Source organism: Pseudorasbora parva, chromosome 1 (assembly GCF_024679245.1).
Source record: "Pseudorasbora parva isolate DD20220531a chromosome 1, ASM2467924v1, whole genome shotgun sequence".
Lineage (NCBI taxonomy): Eukaryota > Metazoa > Chordata > Actinopteri > Cypriniformes > Gobionidae > Pseudorasbora > Pseudorasbora parva.
In genome coordinates this window covers 58,792,158-58,812,257 of record NC_090172.1, presented here as the reverse complement: position 1 = coordinate 58,812,257, position 20,100 = coordinate 58,792,158, and the positions used below count along the sequence as shown (strand labels likewise).

At 39.0% G+C, this 20,100-nt stretch overlaps 1 non-coding gene across 1 annotated transcript; it reads left to right on the top strand.

Moving 5' to 3' along the window:
• The first annotated feature begins 18,504 nt into the window (after nt 1–18,504).
• Nucleotides 18,505–18,668, top strand: LOC137088860 (U1 spliceosomal RNA). The gene has a single exon (XR_010907591.1). It is a non-coding gene; the product is annotated as a U1 spliceosomal RNA (small nuclear RNA).
• The last annotated feature ends 1,432 nt before the right edge of the window (nt 18,669–20,100 follow it).

The following is a 20,100-nucleotide window of genomic DNA, read 5'->3' as shown; positions in this document are numbered from 1 at the left end:
TTTCTTTTGTTTATTATCTTGAAAAGTCAAGTCAGCAGTGTTGTGTGTCGATACTGAACTGCACGCTATATGGAAATATCTGTAAAGCAGAAACGTTAATGATTTTCAATATCATATTCCTCTTCGTATTCCATATCGCCAACCTCCTGGTAATTATATCAGAGTTTATATGTTCAGGTAATTAATCTTATTAGCCTATTGTATGAAGTTTTGCATTCAGCTATTTTTTGTAGACTGTAATACTTAAGCTTTTTACGTCTGAATTCCATAATTATAGATAGATAGATAGATAGATAGATAGATAGATAGATAGATAGATAGATAGATAGATAGATAGATAGATAGATAGATAGATAGATAGATCATAATATCATTAAATTGATAACACATTGAAGTTTCTGCTTTGTACAGCTCTTGCCTCTATACAAGTTCAGTAGGCTATATGCACTTAACACGATTGACTTGTAACACTATTAAATATAATTTAATTTGTATTCAAGGGAAAAACGCCTAAACTTTTGAATTAATGACTCTGTCACCTAAAGCCTCATCAATTCTGTTTAAAATGTCAGTAGTTAAAATAGTTTCTACAATGTGCCTATAGCCATGTTACCCATTTACATTAAATAGCTGAGGTTTATGGGTAAAATGTTATTTAAGCATAAATGTAAAATGTAAATGCGCCAAATGAACTTGTATCGGTTTAAATTGTTCATTGCAGGGCTGGTGAGGATTAGTTCCATAGGCCGTGAGAGAAAAAAAAAAAAAAAATCGCGCCGCGCTGCCCATTGGGTAGCGCTAGTAAACACGTCCGCGCTGCGCTGACGAGTCGGCCGCGCGGCTCGGTCTATTGAACCGCGCAGATGACATGTCCGCGCGGCGCGAGCTCTGTAACAGCCCGCTGTCTCGTCCCACTTTTGGATTGTTTGGCTTCCCATATAAATGCATGACTGTTTCGCCAAACATTCTTACATATTGGGGACCCGGTTCTATATTTAACATGGATAACGTTAGACCTCTACCTGTCGCGATAATATATACAACTCCTGATGTTAGAGTAACAGCTACAGAAGAATAAAATAAAACGTATTTCGTTACCTTTTGGAGCTTGGAAGGGTTCAGTTTGAGCAGATGTTTAATACCATTATCATATTTCCTCGTCAGAGATCGTTTACCAGTAGATTCAGCATCTGCCTCATATTCGCGATCTCACGCATATTCTCCAACTCATTTTCAACGTCTTCAAAATCAATATTTTGATCACTGACAGCTTCTTGACCACATCCATCATCAAGAGACAGTGACACTAACATATGATTGTGTTTAGTACTTGCTCTCTGCAGTAAATCACTGAGTCATTTCAAGTTTTGCAGATTATAATTATTATTGTTTCGTTTTCTGTCAGAGGTAACTATGAGTGAAACGTCACTTCATCATTGTGTATCAGACATCGCCACCTTGTGGAATAAAGGTGAATTGCACCCCCATTTCGTCATTATAGATTAATTTATCATGCCAGGATAAATTTCTTTTACAAATTCCAAAAGAAACGTGTAGAGGCTCTAAAAAAGCTTTCTACAAAGGCTAAAGAGTCATAGAAAAATTGAGGCCTTCTTTTGATATGAAAATGTGCATGTTGCACATTTAGCTATTAAAATTGGGTAAAAATGCATCCACCAAATAATTAGTTATTTTTCATACTGTACTAAAAAGTTATTACAATAAAATGTATTTTTTTGTTCAAATAAGTTGTTATGGGTCCTGCTTTACTGTCCGTATTGATCCGCCACCAGTTTGTTCGGCGCAGCGCAGCGGGGGTGGGGTTGGTCTATATTATAAAATATGGTATATTTTCCTGCTTTTTTGTCCTTAGCCAATCACATGCCTGAACGTTTTAGCCACAACACTGTCTATTTGTGAAAATCAAAGCCTCACCAGAACTGATTCGCATCTCCAAGCGATTCGATTCAAATGAATCTGTGTTTTGAACTATTGACTGAATGACTTGCCGCCACCTACTGGCGGTTTTTATTTTCATATTTATACTTTGCATGGACTTTTTTTAAATTTAAAATATTAAACTTTTAAAGTTTAATTTGTACATATTTCGTAATTCAAAAACTTATATGTAAAACATTCATACAACATTAACTCATGCATTAAATGCATAGGTGTTTGATAGTATGAAGTCCAGTTCTGCTTTTTGTGTGTATTTGTGCTGTACTCTCAGAAGTTAATGATAATATAATGTCAGAATTATGTTGAATTTAAGAAATTGACAGATGATGCATACATTTAATAAGATTAGAAAACATTGCTCTTATAATGGTAAAAATGACCCTGGACATTAAAGGACAAATATCGTCCTGTAATGGCAAAGTTATAATTGGAATGTGTTTGATGGATTAGAATGTGCTCCTACATTTTTGACTGTGCTCCTAATTTTTTTTAATTAGGAGCACAAGTGCTCCTCAAGAAAAAAGTTAGCGTAGAGCCCTGAATAGGCATGTGCCGATATCAATTTTTCATGTTGCGATTAATTGATGAAGTTTTATCACGATATACGATATTATCACGATATTGAAATAAGTTGCAAAAAAAAAGTGTTGCCATAGCATAACAGCTTTAAGAACAAAAATAACTGAATGTTTAAATACAATAATGCACCAAAAATATATACAGCTCTGGGAAAAAAATTAAGAGACGCCTCATTGAGAAATCAATGTTAAGTGGTCTCTTGATTTTTTTCAGAGCTGTAAAAGTAATAATAATAATAATAATAAATTTTATTTATAATGCACTTTATATTAAACAAAATCTCAAAGTGCTACAGAATTTAAAAAAACAAAACAATCAACAACAATTTTCAATTTTCAAACAGATTAAAGTGCAAAAGAATTAGGCTAGAAAGAACAACAGGTAGGCTTACAAATTACAATAAGGTCTCATTATTTAATGCATTAACTAAGATTGAGCAATAGCTACAGTTGGTACAGAAAGTATAATGTTTTTGGTAATGTTAGTTTAGAAATACTGATCATTGTTAGTTTTAGGTCCATTAAAAGTTATTTTGATTTTAATGTTATTAAAAAGTAACTAAGAAATTAACATAGAATGATTAATTCTTTATAAGTATTTTTCATTGTCAGTTTGGTAATAATGAATTAACATGTTAACTAATGAAGTCGTATCTCAAAGTTATACTGAACAATAACAAATAATCAGAACAGTTCTAATTATTAGGGTTGTAGTCCAGATTAAAACATAAAAATGTTTAAATTTGAAAATAAATAGCCTATTAAGTCTTTAAGTATTAAGTATTTGGTGCTGTGATGAACAACATTGAGATTACAAAAACGAATGGCTGTTTTAAAAACTACGCGTTTTTTTGTTTGTTTGCTGGTTTCCGGGGTAACTGGCTTCATTCTGCAGTTCATCAGCGCTAGGGATGCACGATATTGGATTTTTGCCGATATCCGATATGCCGATATTTTTCAGCTCATTTTGGCCGATGCCGATACCGATATATGTTTATTTTTCCCTTTGTTTGGAAACAACACCATTTTGAGCAAAAACTATTTTTTTTCATTCTGGTTTCAGATTTCTGAGGTCTCCTTAATAAAAGGATTCTTGTTGAAGATAAATAAATTTTAATAAAGTTCTTTTTATGATAAGAGTATATTAAAAGCTCTGAAAATAACAATAATAAAGTCAGTAATTTTTCACCCCAGATGCAGCTGTAACCTAAATATTGTATTTTTGGATTTAACGTTTGTGCACATGAAGTGGGGGTGGCATGACATCCATTGATGCTGTCTTTTAATTCTACAATTATTGTAGAGCTCCTTGGATTATTTTTCATCATCCATTTCGTAAAATTGTATTACAGATTAATACACTGTATATAAAAGTATTTAATTTACAAGTGTCATGCTTGTGATTTATGACATCATTACTGATTTGTTTATTCTGAACAAGAAGTAACTTCAATTTATTTGTGTATTCTACTTTTCATTGTATTAGTGTAACAACAGCGCCCCCACTACATGTATAAATATATAGCGGTCTAGCTGGAGGGCACTAGGACCTGGAGGAGCTTCTGCTGCGGTGGAGGCTGCCGCACAGGCTAGAGAGTGGGGAGACGCGATTGGGCTTGTTTTGGGTTCGTTTTGTTGTGAAAACGTGGCAAATCTGCTGCTGACGGTCACGTCCTTCTGTACCTGCATTCAGAAATTCAAGGCAGCATTTAAAAACAGTCAATATAAATCACTGTACATGTGTACCACTGTACACTGTACATGTATTTTCTTGTTTTCACTTGAAGAATGACTGCAGTGCTGACATGGTCTCATCGCTGTAGCACTCCTTGCACACTTGAGTTATTGCAGGCGCATATCAACACGTTATCATATCGGCAAGGCATATCGGCATAATGTTTTCATATCGGCCGATGCCGATTTTTATATTTTAAGCGTTTATCGGCCGATTCCGATGTCGTGCCGATAATATCGTGCATCCCTAATCAGCGCCCTCTGCTGTCACTGAGCGGCACTTCAGCAGCGCGGCTCCTTCACCGGTTCAGTCATGTGCAAACGCTCGTTGGGCTTGTTTATATCTGAGCGCGTGTCCCTTTGACGTAGAACACAGCGGTGTTGAGCATTTATAAGGTTGATGGGCAAAGTATTCTTGAGTGCATTAAAAAAAAATTATAAATTGTTAATAAATTATTATTTACGATATTTTAAAGTGCCCACGATAACAATATCGTGCATATTCATTATCGTGATAAATCGCATTATCGAAAATCGGCACATGTCTACCATGTAATCACCATCACCAAAAATTTACTCTTTTTTTTTTTTTTTACATTAAAACTTTTTTTAAAAACGTTAAAAAAAAAAATAGACCTACCTACTGACCTAAATTAACTTATCATAGGGATGCGCGGTATACCGGTACTGGAAAAATACCGGTATATATTTTATTTAAAACGGTACGATATCATGATTTGGCACATTTCGGTATATGCTGCTGTTCCGAAGTTCACCGCTAGATGGCAGCGCGCTACCCAAACTGACCCGAAACAACCGGCAAATGTGACGACAACATAGATGAACAAAATGGATAAAGCAGTTGAATCATAGACAGTAAAAGAAATGGACGGAGCGATCCCATTGCCTTCTACGGCGTTAAGTGATGTCAGTATAGGAGCACTCACTTCCTGATGGCTGAGCGAACTGCGCAGGCTCAGACTGAGCTTGACGACGTAGATGTGACGTGAGCCTCCTGTCTGACAGCTGTAGGTCTTCTAGTAGTTGTGGAAAGTGAAATCTGAATCACATTGTTTAAATATTTTCTCCCGTTGCTTTTGGCTCACTATGGGCTTCTCCCCATTCTTCTCCCTTGACTTTATCAGACTTTATGTCTCCACGTCCCCCCGACTGCCTCATAGACAGTAAAAGATTGCCTGCGAGCGTCTCCTCAGGTCTTTACGGTAATTTCTTAACTGTGGGACAGAGTCGCGTTGGTTATGATGCAATAGTTAGCCTATTTTTACAAAAACAGCTTCTGCGGGGCGATAGTGTAAGATACAAGGTAACGGAGCCTTTTATGCATTGTCGTGTTTCTTTAGAAATAAACAATGGACAAATGGAGTCTTTAAACGTCTCAGATGTAAAGTTATTCACTGTCAAAGTGACTCAAAAATGAATGGGAGTCAATGGGATGCTAACAGTGATGGCTTGGTTAGCAATGGCCGTCCCTATGGGTGGAACGCTTTCCGAGTGCTAGATTACCCCCTTGAGTTGAATCTCACTCAAGATGCCCAAAACGAATTAAAAAAAGAGAGGAGTAGAAGTGAAATTTGTAATTACTTTGCTTATAAAACTGATGAAGAACCATCAAACCTAGCCAAGAAGCATCTGTCACTATCCTGACTTTAAGACTTCTTAAAGGGGGGGGTGAAACACTCAGTTTCAGTCAGTGTCATGTCAATCTTGAGTACCTATAGAGTAGCATTGCATCCTGCATATCTCCGAAAAGTCTTTATTTTTTTTATAATTATATAAGAAAGATGCGCTGTTCCGAGTCTTTCCGAAAAAAGCAGAGCGGGTGGGGGCGTGTCGTGTGAGCGGAGCTAAATAATGACGTGTGCAGCAGCGCGCTGTGTGTTGAGTCGAGGGCGTCATCCCTAACAGCGGGAAAAAAACTTTATTCAAAATAAAAATATGGCTTTTAATCAGATACAGCCATACATCTATGATCCGGAATCAGACCCAGAGGCTGCAGTTGAACAGGAGCAGCAGCAAAAACGACTAGAGCAGGACGTCTGTATGTGGTACAAGTTATACACTAACTATATAATATGCTTAGCGGCTTGTGTTATTTACATATTTATACTTGAATTATATCGTCGTATTTTTGTCTTTGAAGGTGTACATGTGGGAAGTGCAGTTGTGCACGTGTGTTTGTGTGTTTACGCGTGGTTTGTGTAGACAGTAAGCGGACTAAAAAAAACACAGACATTTGAAGCAGTCTAACTCACCGCCCGCGGTTCTAACGTTGGGACTGCTCCATCCTTCAGCATTAGGCGATTGGAAAAGCCGGCGTCGAGCTGGGCCTTGTTTATGAAACAGTCGGCACCGAAATGCAGCGAACAGATATAAACATTCGCGCAACTCAGTTGCTGATCCGGAAAAGCAAATTACATCCACTGTTGCCTTAACGCGGGGTTTTGGAGAATCTGTGCAGGACTGTCTTGGTCTGGCAACCAAAAACGCACTTTTTTGGTGACATTGTTATGTGCTATGTGTAATTGTCACCTGTCCAGCATCCTACAAGCCAGCGCTTTGATGGGCGTAGGCTGTTGCTTTCGCTCTCTCCCTCGCGCTCTCTCACGCGCTTCCGGTAGAATTGTCCGTAAGGCCCATACAAGGAAATTCCGCCCCCATTAACGTCAAAGGGGACGCATGATCTCAAAAAACTTGCCGAAACTTATGACTAACCGGAAGTACTATTTTTGACAAAGAAATACTCCCATCAAACGTCCACCTTAACTTTTGAAACTTTGTCTATGTTTAGTATGGGATTCCAAGTCTTTAACAGTGTAAAAAGATCAGTATGCATGAAACAGCATTTCACCCCCCCTTTAAGAGATCGACAGGTCAGTGAATCATTCAAACCATCTCATTTAGAAATTTATTTTCTTTTTACACTGATCAACGCAGATACATATCATAAGATCGAATATCACAAAATCTCCAGATTTGGTTTCAACCAATGACATTTAGATCTCATAATGCATGCGTACTATTGCACTATTTACATTCGCGTTAGACACAACCAACTGTGTTTATGTGAATACTCACTAAAGACGGACATTTGTACATAATTCTGTGTATTTGACTGTTTAAGGAAACTTAATTTGTAATGTGCGAGCTCTAAGTTACAGGCGTGTGTGTGTGTGTGTGTGTGTGTGTGTGTGTGTGTGTGTGTGTGTGTGTCGTTATGAGCTCATATCTCCTTATTACGAAATGGTATAAAATCGCTTGCATGTTCAAATGATTTCCGTTATCCATCCCGAGACGAACGTGAAATGTTGAATCGGATTATGCAGATTGATTTAGGGTGCGTTCACACTTGTCATGTTTGGTTCGATTAAAACGAACCCTGGTGCGGTTGCTCGGTTAGTGCGGTTCATTTGAACATATGTGAACGCTGCCATCCGAACCCTGGTGTGCACCAAACAAGCGGACCGAGATCGCTAAAAAGACGGGTCTCGGTCCGCTTCCAAACGAACTCTGGTCCGTGTTGCGTTCATATATCATTCGAACCGCATCAAAGACATGTAAACGGACCCAAAACCGGACGTATAATGTCACAAGATGCTACGCATAATGCTGCTGATTTGACGACGCGGAAAGATCGGTGTATCCAAAATGAGTAACTTTAACGTTAGAGGGCAAACGTAGAGCAAGGAGGAAGTGCCAAATCAATATTTGGTCAGACGAGCATGTTTCGAAAATGCTAGAAAAAAACACACAAAAAGCAAACCTGGCTCTTCTCATCAAAGTTCCTGTGTTGCCCATTATTAGCAGGTACAGACGACAGAACGGCCGTTTCTTTTCTGCACAACGGAGGAAATCCTGCTGCTGTTTTGGATGTTTTGAACATTTCATGAGCTCTTCATGAGTTCTCTGGTAAAAAAATAATGCCATATGTACACGCATAAAATGCCCGCGCGTGTAATCCGCACACAGCATTGTTTTGAATGTTCGGTAAGCGAGCTCCTACGTCATATAAGCCGACCAATCAGGTTGTGAGCGTCTCCCTGTGCCTTTGGTTCGGTAACTTTAGGTTCGTTGTTAAAAATGCCAGTGTGAACGCTAAGCGGACCAGGACTATTATGTTTTGTTTTTGTTTTTTGGTCCAGACCAAACGAACCAAACTAACCGAACTACAAGTGTGAACGCACCTTTAGTGTAGTGCGATGTCTTTTGAAACCAGAAGCAATTTGCTAATTTTGAGAGATTTTTGCTGCAATTATTTCTCACACGAAAGTTTTTAAATGACTGATTTGATGTGATAAGGTTTGCTAAATAATTAACTAATAAGCATGTGTGGTAATTTCCCACTTTATAAACTCAAAACTTGCATAATTGTACTCATTCGCGTGCATTATACCCGAGCTATTATCAGACCGCGTGGTATCGATTTAATATCGGTACTTCGGTATTAGTTTGGGGTATCGTACCGAAGCCAAAATTGTGGTATCGAGCCATCCCTAACTTATCATATCTTAAAGGTCCCGTTCTTCGCGATTCCATCTTTCAAACTTCACTTAGTGTGTAATGTTGCTGTTAGAGCATAAAAAATGCCTGTGAAATTATAAAGCTCAAAGTTCAATGCCAAGCGAGATATTTTATTTAACAGAAGTTCCCTTTCAAAGCCTACAGCGAACGGCCGGTTTGGAGTACACCGCTGCACTTCCTGCAGGAATGACGTCACTAGAACCGTTTGTTGACTAACCCTCCGCCAACAAGAACACGCAAAAAAGGGGGCGTGGTCTTGTTGCTCTCCCACGTGGAGAAGAGCGCACATTCAGCGCTTGCATCTCCCCATTATGGTTAGCAGCGGGACCTTTCCGTGCAAAGTGCGCTAAGCTGCTGTCCAATCACAACACGGGAAGCGCTGGCCCAATCAGAACTCGTTACGTGTTTCTGAAGGAGGGACTTCATTGAACAAGGAAATCATCAGGCGGTTTTTAGGACAGAGGAAACAGCACTGTGCAGATAAGTCAATTGTGTATAAAAAATACTGTTTTTTTACACGCGAAACATGAACTCATGTTATATTGCACACTGTAAACATAATCAAAGCTTCGAAAACACGCAAAGAACGGGACCTTTAAAGGGTTAGTTCACCCAAAAATGAAAATTATTTCATTAATTACTCACCCTCATGTCGTTGGACACCCGTAAGACCTTCCTTCATCTTCAGAACACAAATGAAGATATTTTTGTTGTGAGTGGGTCAGTGGAAATGTACTGAATGCCAATGGAGGCCTTTCTGAAGCCTTTCTCAGCTTTCAACAAAAATATCTTAATTTGTGTTCTGAAGATGAACGAAGGTGTTACAGGTGTCCAACGACTTGTGTGAGTAAGTAATGAAATAATTTTCATTTTTGGATGAACTAACCCTTTAAGATAAGACCCAAGATAGAAAGTTATTGTAATATGCCCCCTGGTGTCTATAAAAGCAAGGAAGGTTTCAGCTCAGAAACTTACAGGATATTCTTATATTACCATGACCTTTTATATATCAAAGGCTCAAGGGGAAGTTGATTTCTCAATTCATCACCCCTTTAATGTTCTTTATGTCTGTAGTGAGTGTGACATAGGTCTATTGAGTTATTGTCCTTGAACCCCTCCCCCCATATACTGTCCCCTCCCTCCTTACAGCTTTCTACACCCATTTCTTGAGCCTTTTTTCAAATATGAGGTGTGAATGACCAGTGCTTAAGTAATGGGGCATAATGAACCTACAAGCCTAACCTGAGTAATGTTTATTACATTCTAAACAAGAACTTTTTTTATTTCTTACCATTAGGGCTGGGATAAACGATTATTTTTAAAACGATTAATCTAGCGATTATTTTTTCGATGCGTCGATTAATCTAACGATTAATTTTTCCTGTTCGGATTCGATTATCGATTATCTCCCCATTAATTGCCTAATAGCAATTTATACATGTTGATTTAATTATCTGAATGATAAAACTAATTCCTTAACATTGGAATTTTAAGAGCAATAAACATATATTGCAAAGTAAAAGACTATACAAGAGCAATGCATTCAATAAAACCATGAAAACATAAAGCACACACACACACACACACACATAAATAAGAAAAAACCAATAACAAAGAAACACAATATACGATTTTTCTATGTATGCAACTCAGCCTACAGGCTATGCCCATCGATTAAATATCAACAAGTTGGTTAATCAAATCCAGGGACACACTGCAAGTGTGCCGTGAGCGTCTCGGCTGCGTGGCGTGTCCGTTTTTGTTTCGGCTCCCATGTTAACAGTTTGCTGCACACTACCTGTGAATAGGGGATTGCTCCGTCCACTCCATGCATTGACCCGGTATTGCAGTACTTCCGGGAACGGTGCACCCCCCTAAAGTGGTCAAAGTAAGAAATGAGTTAATCTTGTGTGGTAGCAGAAGTTAATAGAAGTAGAGGTTATTGTTCTTTATGGGGTATGTAAAAATTTTGTTATTGTTAGTGATCATTTACTAATAAAGTTAGAATGTTTGATTTAGTTTGCAATGGAAAACTAATGTAAAATTTATAAAATATGCTGTGTTGTGATGCCACTAGAATTTTTTTGTGGACTGCATGTGAAACCATAGGCATTATTCAGTGATAAACGTTTGTGTGCAAAATAGGGATGTTAACCGATGACTGACTGACCGTATCAACGTTAACCGATCAAAGTTGTCGGTTAAAAAATCTCTAAATTAGGCTATTATAGACAGTGAACTAAATGCCATTAGCCATCTCATTCCAAAATCTTTTTGTGTGAAGTGAACAAATCCCTCACACTCAATTTTTCATAACTCGCCTGTTTGTACTTAATAAACCAATAAAAACATTTGCCGTGAGGTCACTGCGTTTTGGTTTGCGCGCTCACAAGCTGCAAAAAGTAAACAGGCTAAAACACTCGAGATTAGAGCCGGGGCAGACGACAGTATGAAGCATCATTCCGCATAAGATGGGCTTACATTTGGAAATATATTACATCTACATTTCAGTGGTAACACATAAGGTGTTGATCATCATCTTTCTTTATTATTGTTAGCTCTAACATACCTTGAACTAAAGCGGCGTCTCTTCGGAGCTGTCATTTTCTTAAATTAGCTGCGGCAATGTTTCAAATGAGCTTCTAACACTAGACAAATGCCTTTTATTTCCAACACGATCACCACCTTGTACCCAAACCATTTCGAAACTCAGGAACCATTTGTCCTCTGATTACAAACAAGCTCCTCGGCGCCTTGTTTGCGGGACTCATGTTACGTGCTGTAGGGGATTTTAAAAAAAGTGACGTGAGTGGAAGGGAGGCGGCGGCGCTGGGAGTGAGTGCGTGCGTGTGTGGCTGGCAGAGCGGCAGAGAGATCAGGGATCAACATTAACACTTATCCGCTTGTCTGGGACAAGTAGATTTTTTTGAAGGGACAAGTGAAAAAGAATTTTACTTGCCTGACGGACAAGAGCCTGATTAAAACAAAAAATAACTAGCAAACACCAAAATGCAAGAATGATTGTGCGTTCATTTAGTGTAAGTGGCGATCGATAGTGGTGGATAATAATATGATTAACTAGGGCTGGACGATATGGCCAAAATTCATATCACAATATTTTTCTTAATTTCGGTCGATACGATATAATTCCGATCTCGATATGAACTATATAAAAGCTTTAGAAAAAACTACTAAGAACTGCCACAAAGGATGTCTGTACCTACAAACTTCTGAAAAATGTATTTGCCAAGTCTATGAATAGTCCTCCTATAAAACTATATCATATTTTAGATCAGGGAACTACACTGCCACCAAAATGGTCGCATATGCGACCTTTTAAAATGCCATTGCGACCCTAATTTCTATGGGGTCGCAAATGTATCACTGATTATTTTTGTACCTACCTTATGTTTTAGGCAATATACTATGATTTACTATGAGCATTTATTAATACAGAAATATGTATTTTAAGAATACGTTTTATAACATGCTCTGAGCATTCAACACATCAAGTTGGCTTCAACCCCACGACCCCCACCCCCTCCCCCTCCCGAAATGTAGGCGAGGCGTAGCCAAACGTTGATTTAAAAAAATATACCTCTCGTTCAGACACACACAGCAATCGCATATATATCTCAACATAGCCTACAATCTGTACGTGTTGAAATGAAGCGGACAATTGACTCATATTGTAAGAAGGGAAGTTCAAGTGTAACAGAATCATCACTTGATGTCGATGCGACATGTCAAACGGAGCCTGTGAGTGAGAATGATGAGGCTGATGCCGGCTTCACACTGCGTGCGTAAGCAGGGCGTAGGCAGCGCCGAAGCAGCGCGTGTGTAAAGCAGTAGCAGTGCGGGCACTTTTTGCTTTCACACGGGCAGCGTTTGTCACGCGCAGTTGTGTACAGAGTACTCTATAATGGATAAGTTTGCATTTCTCTTTAATGTATTTTTTATTTCATTTAGTGCGAGTTTTTGATCTTTGAGTCTTTGAGAAAGGCCATCGCACTATATGTCCATGAAAAGCACACTGCTAAAAAGAGAAACTTCAGGAAATAGTCTTGAAATATTGGATCATAGGCATCACATTTACATGCATTATCCATCATAAACCTCTTAAAGATAATTCATAAATGACTGTAATAACTAAGAGGAAACTTCTTTATGATATATTGTAGGCTAAATGAGCAAATTATCTAAAAACGTTTTAAAAAAAATGACAACGCACATCATAGTCTATCTACATGTCTATACTGTGTGTGCTATAATAATGTGTGTACATTCTATTTACCTATCCATATTTAGTTGTTCGTTCGTGAGACAACGAAAGACTGTCAAAAACACTTTAAAATGACTTACCATCAGCACCAAGAGCTGCTCACACTCACCAACTTCCTCCCATGCTTTTTGCTTCACTTGCAAGTCTTTATAAAGCAAATTGTGCTTCTCAACCTCCACGATGAGACGAGTGTTGTCCATTGCTGTCTTTCCAGGTGCACTCTGAAGAACACTGCCTGTGACACCACGTGCTTTTGTTTATCGTTTCTGTTTTTATGCCAGCATATAGTTATAATATATACATAATTTAATTCATATTTAATTTAAGATAAACTGGCATACATTATTTAAAATTAGTTTGTTCAGGCAAAAACTTATGGCAGTGACTTCGGTTTTCGTGGAGAACTTTTTTCTCCCCACAGCGCCGGATGTCATATGGTGACTGAGAAACACGCGGAACACTTCACTAAATTATTTCATGGTTAAATGTGTTATTTTTCATGTTAACCATGTTAATTTTGATCAGAACAATGTACTGTGGCTTTAATTCATCGTGAGCAGCGCATCAAAAATAGAGCCGGCGCCGAAACGATCGCGGCACTGCCGCTTCTGCTCTGCTCCTGCTATGCGCCGCTGCGCTGCCTCTGCTGCCGGTGTGAATGCACTTATTGATTAAAGGGTTACTTCAGCGATTAGCATATGGCTTTGTATCAGTAGAAACCCTGGAGTATATTCAAATTATTGTGCTTTCCCCCCTCATATCTCCCTGAGACGAGAGATTTATGCATTTCATTTCTGGAAAAAATTCCTCCTATGATGCAAAGTGACGATTTTAGCATCATAGGAGGAATGTTTGCCCAAAGGCTAAAGACTACAGCCAGCAGAGGGAGCCATTTCCGCATGTTTTGAATCCGCGCATGGGGGATGGAGATTACACTCAGCTTGCAGGGAGAGCTCAGCTGGCAGGCACTCATTTAAACACAGCTATGGTGAGCAATGTAAGTCTTTTAACTTCTCAAATTAATTTCTATGAAAGTTAAGCTTGCAAAGGCATGAACTGAAACGCGCCAGACTGAACTCGCGTTGTGAATGTATGCCGCGAGTGTTGTCGCGATTACCTCAGCTCTCATCACGAGACCTTATCAGCTCATTTTTTTCACTCGTGCAGTTAGTGTTCAGTGCTGTGACACTCGCGCGGTGACTCACTCATTATATTGAACAGACACGTTCAGTTTTTAATTGTAGTGTCTTCTCTAACTCAGTCACTGTAATCAAGTTGGTGACGTTGGGGAATGGCACAGGGCAGCGAAGCATTCTGGGAATTGTAGTCTTTCATCCCCATGGGACAAAAATACATTTTCTGTCTTTTCTCAGTCTAGAAGACACCAAATTCAAAAATAATTTCACATTTCTACTGCATTGATGACCCAGTTTAAATACAGATTCATCTTCCCAGCGCTGAAGTACCCCTTTAACATGAGCGCCGAAAAAAATACGCCCTGCTTACGCATGCAGTGTGAAGCCGTCAGGGAAAGCACATGCGGGGACATATGAATTTCGACACCAGTGGCTCGAAGAATACCAGTGGTTAGGGTACCAAGACGGAGCAATGCACTGTGTGTACTGTAAATTCTGTGGGCCATCAATTGCAGGACTGTCCAAATTTGTAACTGCGTCAAAACCATTCAAACACGAATCATTAACCGCCACGCTTGCATGCACACTTTTTTGTCATTCCAATTAAAATAATTTCGATTGAAGTGATTCAGTGGACTGTTTACATGAGACGTTATCTAAACCGATCTAGGGTTTACATGTGCTGACTTTCAATCGCAATCATCACAGAGCAGTTTGTCTGCCGCATCAGAAATGTCGACGCTCCTCTCCAGCAGCTGAATGTGTTCACGGATGCCATAGCAACTCTCAACGACCACCAGGACTTATACGGTTTTATAAAAGCTATTTATTTGTTGTAAAGTGTAATAATCATCTCAGAAAAAATAAATTCTTCTGTCAGGCGCAGTTGAAGTAAAAAGTGCCTGGGACAAACGCTGTCAAGATGAGAGGATGTAGCCAGGCTGTGTCTGTGTCATTATGCCAACATTATCTTCATACGTTCTTAAGAAATAAAAAGTTCACCCCTCAGAAAAATTAACTTTCCTCTCAACATTATAGCCTGCGTTTGAGCGCGCGCGGTCAGTGGTGAAGGCGCGCGCTGTATCTGTATCATGTCATATAAGGACGCACACTCAAAAGTAATCCGGTCAGGTCGTTTACATGGTTACATTTTTCATGAAAAGGTTTATCCCACCCCTCTAAAACCGATTACAATTTCATTCGGTTTGGGCATTTTTATTCAGATTGAGGTGTTTATATGGAGCATTTTCATTCGGATTGGACTTTTAAACCGATTACAGTGCTCCATGTAAACGCACTGAAGCTTCACAATGACAGTATGAAGCACGCAAAGTTTAGAGACGGGTACATATCTAGGGCCCTATAAAATCCGTTTTATTTTTTCCCAAATTCCGTTTTATTTTTTCCCAAATTCCATATTTTCCGTTTTAATTTTTGCAAATTCCGTTTTTTCCGTTTTAATTTTTGCAGATTCCTTTTTTTCCGTTAAAATGTTTGGCAATTCAGTTTTTTTTTACCCTTTACTGTTATTTTGGTGAAAAAAGAGTGTGCTTTTAATGTTAATATAATAGAACATAAAACAAAAAATAGGAATGACCTTAAATTTACTGAGGTAACAAACATCACATTTACTTTTTAGGACAAATATGATATTTGGCATAACACTGCACTTCAAATACTTCAAATATTAATGGTTATTAGCTTTAAACTTTCCGGTAAAATAAATTATAATAGTTTATATAAGTTAAAATGAAAGTGCTCCAGTAGCTTTTTCTTTCAAGTATTTTTAAAAAAAAAAGAACTAAAAAAAAAATCATAAGAATCATCTTTTACATACAGTACTATTAAGTAAAACATTTAAAGCTGAAAATTAACATTAAAAAATAACATTTCACCATGAAATCATGTAGTGAATTGTTCTGTGTGTTTAACAATCACCATTATGATATCCAGAGCTGTGAAAAATAAAAATACACGAAAACACAACACTGCCAGAAGTTTTCCCCCCAACTTCAAAGGCCCCTTTAAATGATTAAAACTAGATGCTTAATTTTAACTTTAAGGTTACTTATCATGTAAACTACCCATAGGCTACAGCATGTTAAATGCATGTTTGGAACAGACTAACAGAGGGGAAAACGGTCGCATTTGCAGCAGATATGCATTGCTGCCTAATGTGCCCATTATAAATCAAAGCACGAGATGACAGGGGTTGAGCAGAACACCGGAAAATCTGACAGAATGGACAATATTTGTCTGTCTGTGCATTACACGAGCCGCGGTTCAGGTGCGCGCGCGACCAATCCTGCCTGAGCACAACGAGCGCGCGGCTCCCGCTCTCCATACGCAAAGCTGCCTGCGCGTGCAGTGTGAAACCGCCGTTAGCGTCGAGTTTCTTAACTTTTTCGCTGCCGAAAGCAGAGACGTGGAGACCAACTTCGCCATACTTTCATTGTTTTGAAGGGCGAGCTGAAATGACGGGAGGGGTTGTGTCGCGGAGATTTGCTTCCCCCCGTCTGCACTTTCCTCAGACATACGTTCTTAACCCACACGACACAGAATTTCATTACAAATATGTACAATTCCGGGGAAATCTGCGATAACACCAGATTCCGCGTTTATATGCAGATTCCGCGTTAATATGCCAATTCCGCGATTCCGTCCGCGATTCCGTGATCGCGGAAATTATAGGGCCCTACATATCCCGTGATGCATTTCGGTGTCGAGATTTAGCAAACCGATGCATTTGCTAGTGAGGAATCTGAATTGATAATTAAGTTCAGTGTAGTTTATAGCCAAAGAGGAAATGCCTTTCACCAAATTTAAATTGCAAATTATTCTTTTGAAGAAGAAACGGGGTGGCCATTAACCCAACATTCGCTAACCACAAATCATGTGCTGAATTTATTGGAGTAATCTCAGACACTCTCAACCAAAATACCTGTGCCAAAATTTCTTATTATTTTATGGATTATATTTATTTTTCCTTAAAAGTTCAGGAGTCTGCCCATCTGTGCCCACCACAGCATGTTGAAATGCAAAAGAAATACATTTTGCACTTTATTGTGTACTGTATTTTTTATTGCAATAAATCTATCCCAACCAATGTTAAAGAAAACAATAAGGCATGTGGTTTAAAAGATGGCAAGTAAAAAAAAAGCACATCTGTATGCAATAGTTTCATTATTGTCCATTATTATCCAGAGTGGCTTACTATAAATAATTTGACCAATAATTCGACCAAATCATGTTTTGTGCCAGTAACTGAAAAAGTTAGTAGTGCCACCAGTGGAAAAGGTTAGTGTAGTTCCCTGCAATATCAGCCGTTTGAGTGCCCATCGATCCATACTTCGAATTCGGACCGGAAATAGTAAACCATCCGGGAATCTTTGGAATACTCTTTTCAACATACTATGATTTGGGGCATACTAATTCTATTTTCGAATACTATTTAGGATGGATAGTATGCGAATTGGGATGCAGGGTCTGTTTCATGTTTAAACATACTTTCCAACATTTATTTTTTGTCTATTCAAATCTCATATTATTTAATGCAGTTGTAATTTTTCAGTGTAAATTATTTAATTTTATTGTTAACAGCTCTTATAGGGTCTTAATTTTATTTAATGTATTGATCAAATTTAACAATATAAAATTAAACCTAAAGCATAGCCTATATTTAATAAGATTAGGGGGGAAATGCCCTTTATAAAAGGTAAAAATATCACAAATTTGAAATGATTCAATAAAAAAATAAAAATTCACAAAATGCAACACTGGTTAAAAACACTGGTTATTTCTTCAGAATAAATTATAGTTACACACACACACACACAAAATAAATAAAAAAATATATAAACTTTTTTCCGGACAAGCAAATTTTTTACTCTGACAAGTGAATGAACGATTTACTTGTCCGAAGGACAAGCACATGAACATGCTTAATGTCAAGCCCTGGAGGTCACAGAGAGATGCGACAGAGTTTGCGAGATTGCGGGTGCTGCTTGCGGCTGTTATTTCAAATAGCGCAGCACATTTTAAACTAATCTGTTAACCGGTTTCGACCGGCTAATGAGGCTTGGTGGTCGGTAAAGAAAATGTTTAGTTTTCGCCATCCCTAATGCAAAAGCGGTGGGTCATAGTTGTGTTTATTAGTCCCTTTTGCCCCTGCTGGTGGATGCTGTAACTGCACCATTTAACTTGCAAAACACGGTGTCACCGTGGCTGAGAAAGATGTTCCCTTCAGTGGCCACACTACAGGCCGGATGGAGAACTCATACTTACCTGGCAGGGGAGACACCATGATCATGAAGGTGGTTCACCCAGGGCGAGGCTCAGCCATTGCACTCCGGTTGTGCTGACCCCTGCGAATTCCCCAAATGTGGGAATCTCGACTGCATAATTTCTGGTAGTGGGGGACTGCGTTCGCGCTCTCCCCTGATTTACTGGTCAAAAAGAAGAACTGAAGTACTCATTGTGTATCTTTTATTTGGTTATTTGGTAAATCAGCGCTTTATTGACTCTTAGCACCTTTCTTGTCAAGGTGTCTGGGAGGGGCTGAACTCAAAATACTCAGACTGGTGCGTCTGGCACCAACAACCATGCCACACTCAAAATTGCTTAAATCACCTCTTTCTCATTCTGACATTCAGTTTGGAGTTCAGGAGATTGTCTTGACCAGGACCCACAATTAGCCCACAGATGCTCAATTGGATTGAGATCTGGGGAATTTGGAGGCCAAGTCAAACTCGTCGTGTTCCTCAAACCATTCCTGAAGCATTTTTGCTTTGTGGCAGGAGCATTATCCTGAGAGCCACAGCCAGCAGAAAATACAGTTTCCATTAAAGGGTGTACATAGTCTGCAACAATGCTTAAGTAGGTGTTACGTGTCAAAGTAACATCCACATGGATGGCAGGACCCAAGGTTTCCCAGCAGAACATTGCCCAAAGCATCACACTGCCTCCGCCGGCTAGCCTTCTTCCCATAGTGCATCCTGGTGCCATGTGTTCCGCAGGTAAGAGATGCACACGCACCTGGGCATCCACATGATGTAAAAGAAAATTGATTTATGAGTCTAGGTCACTTTGTTCCATTGCTCTGTGGTCCATTTCTGATGCTCATGTGCTCATTGTTGGTGTTTTTAGCGGTGGACAGGGGTCAGCATGGGGCACCCTGACTACACAACAAACTTAGATGACGTGTATTCGGACCCATTTTTTTTCAAAACCATTTTGCTTTTACATTTATGCATTTAGCAGACGCTTTTATCCAAAGCGACTTACAACTCAGGAGTACAGGAAGCGATCCGTCAAGAAGAGGCAGAGAAACACAAAAAGTGCCCCAAATACCAAGATTTGTATACTACTCAGAGTAGCAAAAACCAGAAAAGGGAAGAAAAGAGGAATAGAGGAGGAAGAGTTTTTTTTTAAATGTAAGATTAAGTGCTCATGGAAGAGATGAGTTTTTACCTGTCTTTTGAATGAAGCGAGTGATTCTGTCGTGCGTATGGAGGACGGAAGATCGTTCCACCAACCAGGAACAATGAAAGAAAAAGTCCTGGAGAGGGATTTCATGCCTCTCTGTGATGGTACCACAAGCCTCCGCTCATTAGCTGAGCGAAGGCTTCTGGAAGGGGTGTAGACTCGTAGGAGTTAGTCGAAGTATGCGGGTGCTGAGCTTGTGGAAGATCCAGAAGCAACAATCAGAGCTTTGAATTTGATCCGGACAGCAAGTGGTAGCCAATGCAGAGAGATGAATAGAGGTGTGACATGAGCCATTTTGGGCTCATTGAATACAAAACCAGCATTAACTTTTGAGTAATATGAGCTACAGTAGCTTGTCCATTTGATCAGACCACAAAGGCCAGCCTTC